The sequence below is a fragment of the Pyrgilauda ruficollis genome, unplaced genomic scaffold (genome assembly GCF_017590135.1).
Source record: "Pyrgilauda ruficollis isolate IOZ18807 unplaced genomic scaffold, ASM1759013v1 scaffold73, whole genome shotgun sequence".
NCBI lineage: Eukaryota > Metazoa > Chordata > Aves > Passeriformes > Passeridae > Pyrgilauda > Pyrgilauda ruficollis.
In genome coordinates, this window is record NW_024529155.1 from 2500282 (window position 1) to 2519877 (window position 19596).

Consider the following 19596-nt stretch of genomic DNA (forward strand, 5'->3'; position numbering starts at 1 on the left):
GTTCTGTTTGTATAGTCTTTGTTATTAGATTACATAGGACACAGGAGAACTATGTTTTAGTTACAACTTGAAAGTCTGAGAAATATTAGTACTCACGAAAATAGCAATAATAATATGGTTTGATTTTGGAGGAAAACTCTTGAAGAGCTAAACTGCTGACTGTGTGTGCAGAAAGTCATGCTAGTCTCATGTTTTTGCTTGTTTTGGTTTGGGTTTAGAGCTACTGTAAATTCTCATGTAAATTATTCTCCCATGCTTAGCAACAGAGTTTAAGTTGTTTGGTAATTGCTCTGCTGGTAATTTTCTGTTTGCTTCTCAGGTTGGATCAATCCTTGGGAAAGCCAGGTCTTTTCCTCCCAGGTATGGTGACTGCATTTTATGCAAAATTATTATCTTCATAACTTTGGGAAAATACCCTTGGCTACAGTAACGTGGATTTTTTATCCAGCCAATCATACATTAATGTAATTCTGTTAATAAGCCCTGGAATGCCTGTGTAAAGATAAATACATTTCATTCAGGTGGTAGGGAAGTAAATGGAAATTAAGAGTAAATGTTAAAATGTGTATTAGAACATGATGAGATGGAAATATCCTGAGGGAAATCCTTCTACAAAAATAGTCTTTCTAAATCTTTTGGTCTGGGCCTGGGATTACAATATATGTTTATTCCACTTAAAAAGGTTTCTTCCTTCCTGAACTCATGTCCCATATCCACAAGTGACTTGGAGCACAACTGAGTGTGGCAAAGTAATTTCAGAGCCTCTAAAACATGGCATGTTGTCAGTGGTTAATATTATCAGAACAAGGAATATCATTCAAAACACATTTTCAACATCTGATTGCGGCAGAAGGCTCAGTAGTACAATCCTTTTTCCCTGTAGCTGGTTTTGGACCACAGGAAAAGAATCTGTCAGCTTGAATACTTCTATAAATAGTTATGCATGGGATTTCATTCCACAATGTGCGAGCTAAATTTATAGAAAAAACGTCCCTTACCTCCAAGAATGTATTATTTTATTTCAAGTATAGCATTACCAAACTGAAACTGCAATTTGTGCTTGAAAAGACTGGTGTTCGAAGCACTTTTTATCAAGCAGTTTCTAGTTTCAGAGGAGGTGAATAATTAGAAGCTCATTGTAGAATTATGTTCTGAGAGGTTCAAGAAGCTGGAGATGATCAGAAAGTTTGATCTCACCAAATCTTGAGTCAAAAGGGTCATAGAAACCACTGGGAGGGTCTTAGGTGGGCCTGTGGCTTTGGACAAGTGTTGGAAAGAATCTGAAGTACCAAGGAACTGACTGGAAAAGGTGGAATGGTGTTTAGGGATGCAGAAGCTGGTGAGCTCAGTTAGGGAGTTGCAAGACCAAAACCAGAAGTTATTTGATCTAGTAGTTATTTTATCTAAACCCTTCACAAATCCAAAAATAAGATAAGTGGTTGCAGAGAAATGGTGTGCAGAACTAAACCTAGTTTGCAATTACTCCTGGTGTTGTCCAACCCGCCTTTACTCCCAGGATTTTCCAAGTGGTGAACAGTGAAAAGTGGGTGCAGTATTTGTTTCTTTGGGGTGAAAATAGACTTTTGTACTGTCCTTCCCGAGAAAAAGGGTTATCCCTGAATTTCCCTCAGAATGCATGTCTTATTCTACATTGAAAATGGATTTTTTGTATAATACTTTTCCAGGCATTGCTAAAATCCTCATTTTTAACAATATGGGTGTTTCTCTTAGACTATGTTATTTTTGTACTGATGACAAGCAAAAAAGAAATGACAATGCAAAGAAAATTAAACTGCCACGGAGAAAAACATGAAAAGAATTTTCCTTTCCAGCTTCTTTTATTTTTTTCCTGTTTTATTATACTCCCATTCAAAGAATCTTAAGGTCTGACTCCAAGCCCGCTAAAATTAACGGGAATCTTTCCAGTGACCTCAGTGGGGTTTGGATCAGTTTTTTTATTGAAAAGTCCCTGTTGTGGACTTTGATAATATTATATAAAAGCAATTGCAGCCTGTCTGTAGTATTATTACCTTTCAAAAGTGAATGATGTCATAAAAGACCCAGAATCTGAATTCACTGGAAGCAATTATTGTTATTTTTCAAGTTAGTTTCTCCGAGATAAAAAAGCTCTAAAAGCTGTGTTAAAACAAGATAAGGATACAAGGAGAGAATAAAAGCCATGCTGGGTCAGAGCAGTCCTGACTCCAACGGGGCCAAGAGCAAGGTGCTTTGGGAAATGTGTAAAAAAAGCCTCCAGCCTTCCTGTCAGCTTTCAGCCCCTTGCACATCAGAGGTTTCCTGACAAGATTGCAGTGTACTTAGTCTCCAAAATGGTTTGTCCTCAACGAACTTGCCTAATTATCCCTTTAAACTTACAATATCTGCCATCTTTTGTACAAAGAATTCTAATAATTCCACCTTCACGTGTGCATATAGGGAAGAATTCTCCCTTTTTACTTGTTTTGGTCTTGGCATTTCCTCCCTTTCTTTGAAACTCCTTCAAGCAGGAGTGGATTTAAAAGCACTAAGGTAATGAATCAATCTTCCAAGGACCTGGATCCTACTTTTATGAGTATATTCAGAAGACTCTCTCTGAGTTTCATTGGAAGCCTGTACCAGTGTTCCAGGGGACACAATTTTGTCAGATGAAACAGACATAATATGACATTCCTGTCATAATAAACATATGCCTTACTAATGGAAAGTGTTGATGTAGAGGGAAAGAGCATATTAATTGAATTTATGGAATCAACAAAGTAGACACATATTTTGATTTGTGATGCAAATATATTGTCTTGCTTGACTTTCACTACACACTATGGAGTTAACTGCTTTTGAATGCAATTTTCAAGACTTACTACAGCTTTTCAGGAGCAAAGGTGAAGAATAATGCCAAGGTAAAACAAAAGATCCAGTGTTTGGGTTCAGAAAAATACACAAAAAGCTGATGTTTATCTGCAGTTTATCTGAACGTCTTGGTTCTGCATGACACTGGTAGGAATGCCTGAAGGGCTTTCTTGCAAAATTTTGACAGTTCCATTGTTTGCTTTTTTTTTTTTTTTCATTAAGTGCCACCTAAGATTTCTGATACTTTTTCCTTCCCATCTGTTAAAAAGAAATTGGGCCACTGTATCTTTTGAAGCATAATAAATATGCTCAGCTTAAATTTTATCTTTTTGAGGTCAATTAATATTTGAAATGAGAGATACCTGTATTTCTGCAGGAACTGATTTATCCCACCCCTCCTGGAGATGAAAATATTTTGGCAGTTTACTTTTTAGGCTGTCCAAAGGAAATCACAAGTGCCTGATCCAGGACTATGCCTTACCTTTTTAAATTCCTTCTACCAATCAGCTGCAAAAGGCTCTGACTGACAAGAAAAGAGACTCCAACCAAAAGCCGCCATGACTGAGGCAACTTTGTTATTTGCTATTTTTTGGGCATGAAGGGGCAATCCTGACCTTCTTTTTGCATGCGCAGTTTACAAACCCGAGAATCCAGATCTTGCCATAAGCGCATCCCAGTCATCCCTGGATGGAGCTTTGGCAGAGCTGGAGCAAACACAGGTCCAGAGGGCTGCATTTGCACCAAGGTAGCCAAAAGAAGGCAGCGGTGCCTCCTGCGGGGGCTGTTCTGCTTTCTGAGGTACCATTTACAAAGGTGTCTTGGTTTGGAAAGACAGGTGCCTGCTAAGGAAGGCAGGAGCCTCCCCTGAAATGGAGAATGCAAACCCCCTCCCTCCGAATTGTTAGAAATTTGAAATTAAGGGGCCCTCAGGCAAAAATATAGGAGCAGGAATAACAGTTCTTTATTAGGGAAGAAAATAAAAAGATAAAATAAACAATGCAATAAACTGAAACAACACTGACAGAGTCAGAACACAACCTGGCACCCTGTTGGTCAGGATGCTGGTAGCAGTCCAGTTGGAATTGTGGCTGCAGTCCTCCTGGAGCGTCAGGTGTGGCTCTGTTGGAGCAGGGATCCTGTAGAAGGGTGGAATCTTCCTCTGAAGATCCAGTGGAAGAGGCAGCTGTTCCTTTGGGAAATCCAGTGGAGAAGCCGTCTTGCTGTCCCAGGAGCTCAGATTTTATCCAGTTGGGAATGCTTGGCTCCTCCCTCTGGGTGGAGCATCTCACAATGGGTTGCTGTAATTCTTATCAGTCATGCAGTGACATTCAATGGCCCCTTATCAGCAGATGTGTCCCCAGATGGAGGAGTGGTTGTGGAAGAGATAAGGAAAAACTGCGTAATTAACAGAAGACAACTGCCACACCTCTAACAGATGGCAAATAGAATGCATCTTGCCTTGCCATCTGGGACAAAAGGTTTGAGGGGTCTTCAGCAATCTGGACTATCCGGTCAAATTCCTCATTTTCTGCTGAAAAGAAGCTGATGACTTTCAGAAAAATATGAATATTTTTGAATTAGCTCCCCTCTAGCTGTGTAAAAATCAAGGAAGGACTCTTGCTGTATAAAGCAGAGTTGTTTCCAGCTTTTACCATTTTCAGACCATCTCTCTGCAATTCATTCATTGTCCTAAAGGTCCCCATAAATACTTTTTCCCTAACCAAAGGAAAAAAAAATTCTTTTAAGTTTGGTATAATCTGATGAGATGTAGCACTCTAACTGTGTGAAAAAATAAGATTAAGGTGCCATTCCTCCTTTGATTCGCTTTCTTCCTCCTGCTCATCTCAGTTTATGTTATTTATAGCATGTGCTTCCATCTGGGGAAAGAGTTATCATCTCTTGAACTGATGTGAAGTAAACCTAAAAGTGTTTGAGGTTTTTTGTTGTTGGTTTTGTTTGTTTGTTTGGTTGGGGTTTTTTTTTGGGTTTTTTTGGGTTTGTTTGTTTTTTTTTTTGTTTTGTTTTGTTTTTGTTTTTTTTTTTTTTTTTTTTTTGTTGGGTTTTTTTTTTTGTTTGTTTGTTTATTTGGTTGGTTTGGTTTTGGTTTGTTGGTTTTTTTTGGTGTTTTTTTTTTGCAAGAGGCATATCTTGTTCTTTACTAGGAAAATAGATACGCCAGCTTTGTGAAAATATTTGAAAATTAATATAGGACTGTGTTGTTTGAAAGTAGAATACTCAGGAAGGCAAAGACTTCCAGGGAAGAAATGTCCATATTAATAAATATGTTATTATTATTAATCTGTATTAACAACTATTCAGTCTCCTGAATTAGAATGCCTATTGCTTATTTACTAGTATTTTCTCGGATTCAAATCTAAGTATATAAAATAATGGGTCTGTATCATACCAACCATGTGATGCAAGATGCTTTTGATATTTTTTTTATTTCTGAGATAAAATTCTCCCATATATATTTTCATCCAGGTATAAGTAATTGTGCTTCCTTTCATCCTTTGTCTCTATGCCTTTCCCATAAGTGTTACAGTGAAGGATTGCTTGGTTGATCTCTGATTTAGTGCAACACAGAGTAAGAACTCAACACTAAAAGGAAGTTATTTTGGATTACAAAGCTAAGACTGGAGAAATTTAGACATTTCATATTTATAGTTGGCCATGTAATCTTTTCAACTCTGTAAAAACGAACAATCTAATGATGTAGGAAGTCTGAAATCATCTATCTAGAAAAGACTCGAGAGAGAAACAAAAACATGAGGTAGAAATCACACGTACTGGAGCGACTTTATCTGAACTTGTGCCCTCCCTCCTTACACCCCTGTTTGGTGAATTGTGCGCACACCACATTTGCTCTTAAAGATGGTCTCTGTTAGAAGGAAATGCTTGTAAATTAGGGCTGGATGCTGTTCCCTGTGGAGGCTGATAAGAAACGGGGGAGGACCACAGCATTTTGTGTCTTTCACAGCCTGCGTGCCAGCACAGGGGTGTATGAGACACAGCTCCCTCCATGTGCATCATTCCTTCCACTTCTGATTTTCCACATCTTACAGCAGCGCCACATGCCACAATACAGCTTCTTACTGCTTATCTGCTCCCTATTTTCTTTCCTGTTCCACACAGTTTCAGGAATAACTAAAATAGGAAGCACTTAACTTGGTTTGGGATGTCTTGGTGATTATCTGAAGGATGGAATTAGAGCTGGTGAGGAAATTATTATTTTATTATTTCTTTTAAAAGAAATAATAACTTTTTCTTTTTTTAAAAAAAAAAAAAAGTTTTTTTAAGTATTTCTTCAGGTTTGGGGGACTTTTTGGGGTTAGACCTAAACAAAAATACTATCTGCCCACTGCTGTTCAAACCACATCACAATTTAGAAAACTTAAAAGTCATGCTTTTTTCTGATATATACTTTGAAAGATGTGTTTAGAGATTTACTAACTATAAAGTAGACAGCAGACCCAATTATTCATTTCAGGCAGAGATGAACACAGAGATAAACTTGAGCCTCAGCCACTTACATTTTAGAAGTTTCTGAGGTTATGAACGATGAATAGTACACAGGTATGAGCCAAGCTGTGTCACTTATTGTCTGTCCCACATTTTCTTTCCTGATTTTATTTGCTCCTGCAGGTTCTCTGGGGAAACACTTCTCTTTTCTAAGCCTACAAAGAGCTGCCGAGGGTACAGGACCTTTTAAAGGTTCTGGGTGGTGTGTGAAGGAGAAGGAAAGTGCAGAGTGCTCTTGCCAGCCCTGCTTTTGCTGGTCTTCTTCTGGGATTGTGGTGTGTGCAGAACAAGTTACCTTGAGGTGAACTTTGCTGCAAACAGATCACTGAACATATCCTATAGCAAATATAAATGGTAAAGCAAGCATGACTCCCTAAGAAATCCAGGAATGTGATGAGCACACACAGGCCCTCACTGTGAACTCTGGCACAATGTAAATTCATATCTCAGCCTACCTTCCTTCATATCTCAGCCTTGCTCAAGCCCTCAGCAAAACTGACTTAGCTTTAAAAACCAGACCTTAAGCACTCATGAAAATGGAGCAATGAATGAAAAAATCCAGGAGTAGTTACTCCAGGTGTTGGAAATATGCTTTAGTAGAGAAAAACATCCAACTTCCATTGGCGTCAGCTTGTAAGTTATTTCAGTATTGGACTGTGGGTTTTAACTTGTGAATGTTGTCTCCCAACTCAGAATATGTGTGGGTTTGTTCTTCATTCCCTGTGCAATAACACCCTCAAACTATGGCATTCCTTAGCAATAGATCCTGTGAGCAGAAAGCACAGACCCCATTTTCTACAGTTTTCACTCTTGGCTCCCAATCCCACCCTTTGCAGTGGGAGATGTAACTGGGCTTTACTAAGCAGGCCTCATAAAGAGTGAGAGGGAAAATGAGGATGCAAGAGCTTTTCCCGGTGTCACTCCTTTGCAGAGGAGATGGATGGATGGATGGATGGATGGATGGATGGATGGATGGATGGATGGATGGATCTCTGCTACTTCAGCCCTTGACCCGCTGGATATGCTGCCTGCTAGACCTGCATCCCCAGTTGAAAACTATTCTGATTTCTTTATGTATAGCAAGTTTACCTTGCTCAGGCCAGTAATCAAAATTGCAAGTGGGCCCAGGTACCTTGCCCATTCCATCCAACTGCTGAAATAATTAAACAGCAAAACAATGTTACTCCAGACTCCATCTATACCCCTTCATGTCCACAGATTACCTCTACCAAGGTCCAAATTGCCCTTTAAACTAACTTAATCTTGTCAGTCTGACAAACTAATTCCCTTCTCTCCAGCCACTCTCTTTCACTTGTTTCATTCTTTCTTGTTATGTTATGTATTTTATGCTACCTTACTATTACCAGCTTTTTTTTTTCTTTGAATGCCATAGATATAATTCATAGTTTGAATTTATTCTCCACCTAATGAATGTCCCATTTTTATTCTTCTTTCTTTAGAAAAAGGGGTAGACAAAGGATACTACAGTATAGGAGCCAGACTGATCCGGCTGGAGGATAAGGTAAGTGCATGAAGGCTTGCTTTTTTTTTTTTTTCTGAGCAATGATATCTGATCTAGAGACCTGCAAGATAGTATCTTGGCATGATTTACTTTAGAATTACAGGGCTCCATAATAATGAATAATATCCTAATTTTTGTGAGGGAGTTGATGAAGTTTCATGTGCGTGTTGTTCAGCATTAACCATTTACCTGCTATGCAGTCCTGCTTCTTGTTTGTAAAAGGAGCTGCTTTCATGTTTAAGTCAAACCACACCTCTTGTATACTGGTGCTGTGAACTGGCTGGTGTTTGTCACACAAGAATTAGTGAATGAAACAGAAATGTTAGTGTCAGAAATCTTTGTGAATAGCAACAGTTGACATATAATTTACAAATCCTGAGATTCTTTAATGTTTACTGCATTTTTTTCCCCCTGTGCTATTACCTTTGCACATTTTCTGCCTCTCCCTCACTGTCTTCTTTCCAGGAATATGTTCATCTTTGTTATTAATTAGAGTTACTTAGCAGTGTGCCCAAAGGCCAAAGCTCAGTGAGGCTCTGTTGTCTTAGAGCTCTCCCAAACATCTTCCAGAGCTTTTTCCACTCAAGTGATAACAAAAATACAAGTTTGCTCAAAACTCAGACTCTATTTCTCTAACAGTGCTTTAGTCAGCTCTCTTAACTAGCTCTAAAAGTTCATGTCCCTCCATCAGGGTACTTTGGGTGGGCAGGAGCAGCACAGTGGCTTTGCTGGGGGGTGTGATGGTGCTGAGACAAAAGTCCATTTGAATTTGGCATATCCACTGCTTGTTTGTATCCCTGTCCCACTCAAATTTGTCATGCAAATTCTCTTTTCACTTTTTTCTGGGGAAGTGAGGTGAGAAGGAAAGAGGAAAGAAACTTCTCATAATTCTTAAGAACTGTGCATCTTGCCAAAAAGCAAATTGAAATTAAACTAATAGAATCAAAAATCAAATTTTTAATGATGATTGCTAGAACAACATCGGAAATATGTGACACTGCACTGTTAAAGGACAGATTTTCTTTGATTTTTAGTTTTCTTGCACAGTGTCAGAGAATCAGCCTATCAGATAAAGAGATTATCTGAGCAAATTTTAAAGTGGATTGATCCCTTGTACAGCCAAAGCTGTTCAAAGTGAAAATGGTTTTCCTTCAGATTGCTTTACTCCTTTGCAAGAGATAAATTGCTCTCTGGCCTCTGTGTGTTCTGTAAATTCATACCACGGCTTCATTCAGATTTCTTGAATGTGCATATAAAGAGAAACCCCCAATACAGATTGGAAACTTAGCAATAAAATGTCTGCGATAATAGTTGGAGTGTTTTGAGTGAGAAATGCTGCTGGTATTGTAAATACCTCTGGAAGAAGCAGTCATGGTCTCCTGACTTCTCCATATTTATGAAGAAGAGAGGTGAGAAGGTTTTTACTGTGTCTGGCCTTGGTCCAGCTTTAGCACAATATGTTGTGAATTTGATCAATTTTATTTCAAAGCCTGACTTAGAGTGCTGCAGAGGCATCTTGGTATAAGAAGAGGAATGTTACAGGAGATGCAGGAGATGTGGTGACTAATCTCTGTTGCAGATACCTGCTTGTGTTCTGCCTTTAATTTAGGCATGGTCTAAATAAAGTCAGTGCAACCTCAAGCCATTAGTGAGCAAGACCAAGCTGCTGTTATGTTTGAAGAATTAAACTTTAAATTTTGCCTGGGAACCAGTGATTTCCCCCTCTCTCTACTTATTGTTGTGGAGAAAACACGTAGAAAAGAATAAAAATGTGTCAAAATGTTTTCATAAGATGAGTCAATCATTGCAGCTTCCTTTTTGTTCTCAGACCAAACTGCAAATGTAAAATAAATGCCAGACTCAGAGGGAGCCCAGGGAATTTGCTCTTTCAGTACAAATTATCATTCTTTCAGGTGTACAAGACTTCAGTCTCATATCCCTGCTAAGTAAGTAGACGGTGCAGAAAAAGGGCAAATATTTGTTGTGTTGGTTTGCTTCAGGTTTTGGTGATGTAAATTTGGGGGTTTTGGTTTGTTTGAGGTTCTTTTTTTATTTGCATCTTTTTGGCACATCAGGCTAAAATACATATGTTTACATAATGAATACAAAGTTAAGCTTCCCAGCTATCTCTGTTTTAATGGGACAATAGAAACTACTGCATCCTGCTCTCAGACTGCTTCCCTTAAATTATTTTCCCATGTCTCAAGGGCTCTCCTGCTCTAACAGTTCACTGTGTAGTAACTGCTATGTGTCCAAGTGTGAAACAATATTGGAATCAGGAAGGACAAGCTAAGTTTCAACCTCTGAGGAGAATAAATGAAGCAAGGGCATGTCTGACATCAGGCTCCAGCTGGTGGTGAAAAATGATCCCCCCCTTGGAACTAGAAAACCTTTGGGATCAACTTCTTCCCCCGGGAGAAATTATTTTGACATTCAGTCACCCAGTCTAGTGATGGCAGCCTCCCAAAGGAGTGACACATCTGATAAAAGGACACGTTTTTGGACAAAGGCCAGTTGGTGCAGACTGATAAAAATGCAGTGTGGATTTGAGAATGTCATCTGCCTAAATGAGCTGTATCAATAAGCAATGAGCACACCTCTGGTTCAGACTGACCTTCCCCACAGCATTTTGCAGTTCATTTGTTTTAGCTGCGTCTCCTGAGGGGAATCAGAGTGTAACAAACCCATTGAGAGCTGTGTGTTGTTCTGCATAAAGCCATAATTACTCTTTTTGCAAAGTAAGGGAGAGGGAAGCACACATCTCTGATGGTTAAGATGAACTCCATTCCCTGGGGAGGTTTGCTATTATTTCAGTAAAAACATGGCATTTGCTGTACAGAAAGACAGAGGCACATGTCTCTGAAGGGGTTGCTTGGTGATAGGTAGAAGCTTTGAGGCAAAAGTGTTGCAAAGACACAAAGATAACAGCCTTCCATTCATGTGGCATGAGAGCACTGCCTGCAGCCGCTCTTTTGTGACCAAACAGGCTCCTTCTGGAACTTTAAAGTAACAGGGAAGACGTAAGAACCAGTTTGTGGAGGATGAAGTACTGTGCAACTCCAGCAGAAAGAAAAGTCTACTCCTTTTTGCCTTAAAGCATTGCAAAGCTGACTAGAAACAGGTAAAATGCATGGTGGTAGCTCTCAGGCAAAAAAAAAAAAAAAAAAATCCAAACCCGTTTTTGGCAGCATCAGCGCTGTGCAGGGCTTCACTCCTCTCACTGGCATGGCACATTGCATAGTGGGAGTTTGCCTGGAACACTTTTCAACCTGTTTTTCCTTGAGCAGAGCATAAAATTCTTATTTTGTTGTGGCCAATGTAATAACCTAGTGTGGTTCTTTTCACAAAAAATAACCCACTGAGATGTTTGAAGAAAGAATGGGGCTTCCTTCCCAACATGTGATGTGTGCCATTTGGCCGACCCCTCCTTCAGTTCCATGGCAGGGTTTAATTTTATATTGTGGTATGTAACCATTGACAGATCCTTTTGAAATGTATTAAGAGGGAGATTGGGTCCAAGATGATGTTCTAGAGCTGGCGTTAGTTTCTTTTCAAAATTGTAAACTAATGCTTCTTTATGATGAAATGGGTATTCTTTCTTTTCCTTTTCTTTTCAAAATTAGAAACAAAAATCATGGTGTGCTATGTCAAACTGCACGGCAACCTATAAATAAAAACAGGAGAGAAAAGAATCTGCAAATGAAAGGTTAGAAAGGACAGCTGTGTTGTCTTTGAAAAAGAAATCTATTAGGTATTTTTATAATTATATGGCAGTCTTTTTTATGTGGTATTTACAGTTATGATTTACGTCCATATTACCATAACTATTTCCATACTTATAGACAACATATGATAATGCTGAGAGCCAAAAGCAACCATTTGGTAGCATTTAAAAAATGCAGGAACACTAAGAGAAAACAGGGCAATAAAGCAAACCCTTCTGAGTTTTATCCATCTGAGTAATGCGAGCCAGGACAAAAATGTCATCCAACATAAACAAATGTAGAGGTTGGATTGTGGCAGTAAACTCTCTCTTTACCAATTTAAACACTCATTTTTGAGTTGGGAGCTAAAAAGATGGGCTCAGAGAAGAGTGGTAACAATGGAGAGATGGATGTTGGTGAATCTGATTCCTGCTGTGATTACATCAGGAGTCATTAAATAGTAAATTATTTATCGTGGCAGTGCCTGCAAGCACCACAGGCGTGAAAAGCTGGTAAGAATTTCCATTCTAATTTGTGAGTGGGGTGATGGGCATAACTAAAATGCATTAAAAAAAAAAAAAGAAGGAACAAAAAAGAAAAACAAAAGCTGAAAATTTGTGCACGATGAGTCAGTTGCAATATGAGCATGCTACACTTTTGAGGTTTCAAGAATATGTCTGAAATAAACCCCTTTGTTAACAAAACTGTGTTAGTTACACAAGGTGTTTGTGGGTTGTTTGCTCCCAGTTCCTTAAAGATGGAGTCATTCCATAACAGAAAGCTTTTCAGCAGGCTGCTTGCAAGTGGGTGTTGTGTGGATTTTCTTAGGTCAAAGCCTTATCACATTTACTCTGGAGCAGTCCAGCATAAATCCATTGACTCTGTGCCATAAACATGATGTCACTGGAGTTTTATTTTTAATCTGTTGCTGAATTAAAACAAAACAAAAGTAAGAAAAAACTAAAGCCCTGATGCCTCAAGCCAAATTGTGTTTCCATTTATGCCAGAGAAGTTACTCAGGATTTATGCAGGTGTAAATGGCAGCAAATTTCTTAAATGGCTTTAACAAGATTCCAGCTCCTGTGTTCACATCCTGCCCATCAAGAGTGAATTGACAGAGATGAGGTGAAAGCAGAAATAGGGACTCAAACATTTCAGAATTAATCTGAGTGAAATCCTGGTTTTCACCTGTTATGACTAAGGGAGTCTTTGTAGTAAGCTGGGTATTGTAAAACTGAAATTGTGTTCTTGTAACTGAAACATCAAGACAGACTTTTAATATGCAAACAAAGTAATGGAAATTTAACTGCTTAGATCTGAGCCACACAACTTTTCTAGTCTGCTATTGACTCCTCAGTACAGAGATGAACTATTGTAGTCCTGAATTCTTCTGACTGTCTGGGATGGGTTTATGCTTCTCAGATAAACCTTGTTCAATACAAGGTGAGAGGGAAAGGCTGGGTTTGAGCTGCCTGGTTTTGATGGTAATTTCTGGAGGATCAGGCAAAAATAAGAGCTAATTCTGATACCTTTTCAAGTAAGAGAAGAGACAGATCATATATTCTGAGGCATAACAGAAAGAATCCTCACTCAATGCTTCCCTTATGTTTTTTGTTGTGGAGCTGTATCATATGTGGTGCTTGGTAGCACCCTCCTATTATTAAGGTTCTACACCACTTTCCATTACAGAGCTCTATTTTCAGTTTCTTCCATCTTTGCCAAACTCCAGTCATCTGGGCTGAAATTCTCAGAGGCAGATGTCTGCCTCAGGCTGAGATCCTTTGGAAAATTTGTATGTCAGAATGGGTCATCCTTTCTATATTACAGTAACCTGACCCACTGTGAGGATTCTCCCAAGAGTAAACATAAAAACATTGATGGAAAACACTTGAACTTCTTCTAAATTTGAGCAAGAAAATCGGACATAAATGGGATATGATCTGCCACTCTTGGGACCAAGAGGCCTGATCCAAAATGTTGTGAACTCATCAGGAAGCTTTCACATGGATCAGGCCCTGATTTTTAATGGGTGAGGGAACAGAGAGTTTTACACAGTGAATGTTTGCCAGGAGGCAATTCACCACCATAAATCAAATGTTAAATAATTCCAAAGCCCAATAAATGAGCATGCAGATGGCAGTGTCTGCTCCCCAGGGACTGCACTGACTGGGATCCAGCCCCAACAGTTTGATCTCATTTAGAGCAGTCTCAAGGATTGCTCTGATTAGGCACTTGGTGCAGTCTTGTTGCTTCTCTGCTCTCTTCGCTGAAACTTCATTGGGGAGCAAACCCCCCCCTTCCAACGCTGCCCAGGACATCTTGGAGCGTGCAGGGCAGGGGTTTCACAGCCAGATGTGGCAGAGCAGCTGGAATTAGCTGGGTTCAAAGCTTCCCTTTAATAAGAAAAATGGAGTCACTTGCAGAAGAAGAACAAGTGATCCTGGAGAAGAATACGAGGGAGAGAAAAACACCACAGTGACTTAGGGCTGCTGGGAAATGCCACAGCAGGGAACTGTTAGAACAGTGGGAATCTAATCCATATTGAGGCAGCCAGCTGTTTAACCTGCAGGGAAAAGGTCCTGGAAATAGCAGCGCTGACAGAGAAGGCTGTAGATGACAGGCTGTGTCCGTGCTTTCCTGTCCTCCACCAAAACCTTCCCAGCATCCCAACTGGCTTTGACCTACACAGAGGAAAGGGTCCTGAGCTTGGAGATGGTTATTTCCTGTAAGTTTTAGAGAAAATCAGTGCCTGGGTAGAGGACAGGCACTCTGGAAATCCCCAGAACAGACTGCAGTGAGTGTGGCTCTTCTCAGGCGCCAGAAAGTCCAGCCACAAATGGAGAGGAGTCACAGCTCTGCTGGTTCTGCTGCTTATGATGCAATAAAGTAATTTATTTATTGTTATTGGGTGAAAAAAAAAGAATATTTTCGAGATTTTGATCTTTTTTTTTTTATAAAAAGTCGGATCGTCCCATTAAGAGTTTTGACCTGAACATCCAAAGAATAACAAAAATCGGATCACCTCTAAGTATTTTGCATCTGCTTTTTAAAATTTTTAATAGGTTATTCTAAATAAACATAATGTTCTATGTGATCCTGGGCCCCAAATCAAAATGCCTTTGACTAGAAATGTGAAACTGGAGTATTGTACCGATCCTCTTGAGGGAAAAAAAAAGTGTAAATGCATTAAGCCTGCCTTTTCTTATGAGCAGTGTTGCAGTGTTTTAAAAATTTTTATTTTCTGATGGAAAAATAATTCATTTGAACACTTTCTGCAACCTCCAATTATTGCAGATGTTAAACAATTTAATTTAGAAAGCTTTATTCAAAATATATTTTGAATATATTCAAAATATATTTTTGTATCTGTTGGTTTTGCCTGTGCTAAGTGTTGCTCTTCCTACAGACAGGTTGAGAATATTTGTTTGGAATGTTTCTCCATCTGAAAATGACAATTTGTTTCCAATGGAACATTTTTTTGAGAAAGTGTCACATTCATGTGACTTTGCACTTCAGCACAAATCATGCACTGAAGGAAAGTGTTTCCAGTTTTCCACTTCAGAATGACTTTCTGAAAATGAGAATTGGGGTGAAATACTCTTTATTTTCTGAGCACTTCAGTTGAACAGGTTTATTTCTAAATCATTTTTATGATTGAATTAAAGATGTTCCAATATCATGAAGCCTTCACAGAGAACACAGATTAATTTTCTTATAGGATAAAAATTGATTTTCCTCTAGGATTCTTTACCTCAGAATTACTGTAGCTATTTCACCTACCACATTTTTCAGATCAGTAATTTACAGGACAATTTTAAGGCTATTTGAATGCCATGTAATATTGACCTCTAATTCATCTTGATCAGGGAAAGTACACTGAAGAAAAAAACCCCAGATTTTTACTATTCAAATAGTTCCCAGACTAACAGCTGGATTTCTGTTTCATGCAAGAGTTGTGGTGCTGAATCAGAGCAAGCATCTGTTTAATGCTTGAGCTATTCATCCATTGATGGCAGCTGAGGGATGGACTAATTCAAGCCTAATTTGCTATAACTGGTCTCTGGGTGTTTGCAATGGACTATATGTAAGAAGCAGTATGAAGAACAGTGCTGTGCAAGGCGAGTTACAGGATGACAGCACTCTGTAAAAGAAAAGAAAAATAAAAACCAGAAAAAACTCACCAAGTCGCTGCAGTAATGTGACTGCGTTCCTTGATGTATTGGCTGCATCTAGGGAAGAGAACTTTCACTCAACAGAAAATTCATATATAGGGACTGCATATAGAGGCTTATGATGTGAGGGAGAGAAAAACTGAAAAACTCCTTTTTTTCCCTGTATTTACCACCAGCTTGTCCTTTTCAATACATAACTTTGAATTTTATGGAGCAGGAAAAAAGAAAGCAGGCCAGTAATACATATTTCTACAGTATAATTACTTTTCCTACTAGTAAATAGCGTAGATAAAGTAAAATAATATTTTTCCTGTTGAGAAGTTAGGGTGTTCTGTGGTGTTTGAATAAAGCACATGTTAGCCAATGTGTCTGTCACACACTGCAGTCCTTTGAGACCAGGAGGAGTGGGTTTGAGCATGAGAAGAAGTGGTCCAGAGTACCACAGATCTCTGCTGGTCATGTGGGGACAGTGTTTAGTTTGTTACAGGCTCCATCCTCAAGTTTTGCATTTTTATGCAGTGTCAGAATACAAATAAATATTACTGAATCACTGAGCACTTTACCCAGGGGTTTGTTCATGGCATTGTATTTGAAGAACTGTGCTTTTTTTCTTTATGAGGGAGTGCTTTTTCGAGGCTAAAATGCCCATAAAATAAACTGTGTGCTGTCATAACAGCCCAGATGAGTTCTATGAGTTCTAGCATTCTGAGTTCTATGGCTGTGATGCCATAAGGTGCCTTGGGAGTACAGGGTACTTCAGCTTGCAGGGGAGCTCAGGAGGTGGTGTAGTCACTGCAGCATCCACCATCCCTGCTGTGGGTCTAGCACACTGCTCCAGGGATGCTGGAGAAGCTGCAGATGGACAAATGAACACTACAGATGTGCTGACAAGCTGTCACAGAATCACAGAGTCATTTAGCTCGGAAAAAACCTCCATGATCATCGAGTCCAACCTGTGTCAGATCCCCACCTTGTCACCCAGCCCAGAGCAGTGAATGCCCTATCCAGGCCTTCTGAGACACCTCCAGGGATGGGGACTCCACCACCTCCCTGCGCAGCCCCTTCCAAAGCTTGACCATCCTTTCCAGGAAGAAATTCTCCCTGATGTCCAACCTGAACCTCCCCAGGCACAGCTTGAACTGTTTCCTCTTGTCCTTCCCTCGTTCCCTGGGAGCAGAGCTTGACTTCCCCCCAGCTGCCTCCTCCTGTAGCTGTAGGTAAAGATCTCCCCTGCTTGCTCTGATTTAGGAGGTACCATCAAGGACCAAATTGGAAGGTCTGTATTTGTTTCTGAGACCTGCAGCCCACAGCTAGATGGCACATGTGGCCTCAGTGTTTTCAAAACCTAACAACTAGAAATACTGAAAATTCAGTCACATTTTCTCTTCTGAAAAACACTAACAAAAATAGGAGGCAATAACTGACTTAAAAAGGACTGTTTTTCAAGAGGTGAAAGATACAGCAAGGTATATAAAGCAACTTTAACAGGTGTGGAATAGAACCAAAACAGAGTAATGTGAAATGTGGGATAGTACAGGGCTAGGCTGTTGCTGCCAGTCAGGGTAAGTGTCTGACTAGATCTCCCTCTGGACTGAGGGTCTGGCTCACACAGCTGCCTTTCCTCTTCAGGAGTAGAGCTTGCAGAGATTATCAGCAGTATTAGCACAACTCTCCTAGTACCCTGTGTGTTTCTTAAGGCTTCTGCATTTGGAGTTGTGCAGTTATGGGACGTTAAGGAAACTCCCCAGTCAGACCATTCCCTCTGGGTCTCTCTGGCAGTGGCACTGCCAAGGTCAGAGACTTTCTGGGACTGAAGGCACTTCCTTGGCCTGGCTCCCCACACACCCCACTCACATCACACCAGCTTTGCCATGGCAGAGGTGGCAGAGTCCCAGATGTCTCATTCCATAAAGCCACTTGTTCCTGGGGCAGTGACACAGAAACAGCCCAAGCTGCTGCCTCCAGGGAGGGACCCCAGCAAGGAACCCCTGGGATTTTATCTCATCACAGTCTCCCCATGGCCAGTCTCGCTCCTCCTCCCAAGTCTTCAGCTCCTGCCCCATCTCTGTGTCCATTCACCTCACTTCCATCACTTGTTTTCATCTCCTTTGTTGTCCAAAAGGTTGGCAATTCCCATCTGCTGTTGTGTCTCAGTGTCCATTCACCTGGCTGGCTGTCACCTGCCTCTGTGCCCTTTGTCACCCCAAAGGTCAGCAGTTCATCCTCTTGTCCTGGGCTCCCACCCAGAGCTCAGCCTGTACTTCATTCTACGTTTAAATCTGCACCTCAGCCTGCATTTCCATCTGCAGCTTGCAAGCCACCTGCACCAGAGGTGTTCCTCAACAGTGAGAATTCTTAAAATTCTTAAATTCTTAAAATTATTTACTTCTAGCCTTTGCTGTTACATGCCCATGAAAAACAGAAATTCTGAAGCCCCAAAACTCCCAAAAGGAAGAGGATGAACATGAAATGCAGAGTGTGTATTTAAACCGTTAGGCTTTTGAAGGCATTTTAATTGTACTGACCGTAAGTAGCTGTTGCAGACTCCGGTTTATATTCTTACGCATTGTCCAGGGGAGGAAGAAAAAGCAGCTGAAAGGCCAAGTCAATGCTCAGAACTAGAACACCCTGGCCTCTCTGCCCTCATAAACCCGTTGGCACCATCCCTGCCCTGGGGATGTTTTGCAGGAGTTCAGGTCTCTCTCGAGCTCTGCCATCAGGACATACCCTAGGAGGCAGCAGAAGCCCACGTTCTTTCACAGCAGCTCAAAACACACTAAAGGTCTTTAACTTTCCTCCTCAGCCTTACCACAAGCTGCCTGTTAATGTCACTTTTGTTACTGCCTTCCGAGGGCTGGGCAGCTTTGCACAACTTGTCACTGTAGGTATCTGCAGAGTTTCTGAAGCCACCACCAGCAAGTCTTGCCTGTGGGAGGCTGAGCCTGGAACTCATACCAAAATTGAGTGGGTGCCATGCAGAGAGCATTTCTACCTTTGTGCAGTGCTTGGTTTGCCTCACGATTTGCAGCCAAAGAGGAGAAATAGCTGTTTTCTCCACTCTGTTTAAAAAGTTCTGTAGTGCCATAGAAAGAGGAATGTCCTTGATGAATGCCCAGGAACTGAAGCCCAGCAGTCTTTTCCCAGCACCACTTTACATACCTGAAATTAGTCTGGGCAAGCCAGTTAGAAATCATTTTTCAAAGGGCAGGACTATATCCAAAGTGTATGCTCACCATAAAGCCATATATTTATGATTACCATGTAAATGGGATATCCATCTTCAGAAATGAAGGGCTGGGTAGGCAAGGCCACAGCATTGCCCTCAGGACACACATTTCTGTGCCCCCCTTAGCTCTGACCTCTCCATTCACCCTCACCATTAAATCAGTGGGCAGCTGCCCCAGGGTAGCAGTGTCAGTGCAGCATGGGGGAGATGGCTGGGAGGTGAGGCCCGGGGCAGGAGCAGGAGCTTGGGAAATGGTAGCTTGGCAGAGGAGAACGGTGGAGGTGAAACAAGAAATCATTCTTGATGGATGTGGAAGTGGCAAACAAATTTGATTTTCTTAGAGAATTTTGGAGCGTGAGCTCAGAATCTGCTTCAGGTGTCACCGGAGTCTGGTCTTGTAGCCTTGCATGGCTGTGTCTTAGGCAGCAGCTTTTTTGGTGTACTGGATTGTGTTAATTGTGTGTGCAGTAAACATATAGAGCTCTGACTGATATTTTGTAGTTTCTGCACCTACATCTTTTTTTTTTTTTGGCTACATTTTACATTTTATGCATTTCAGCCTCCATTTTTTAGAGTCTACAAAGAACTTAGATTGCTCTAGAA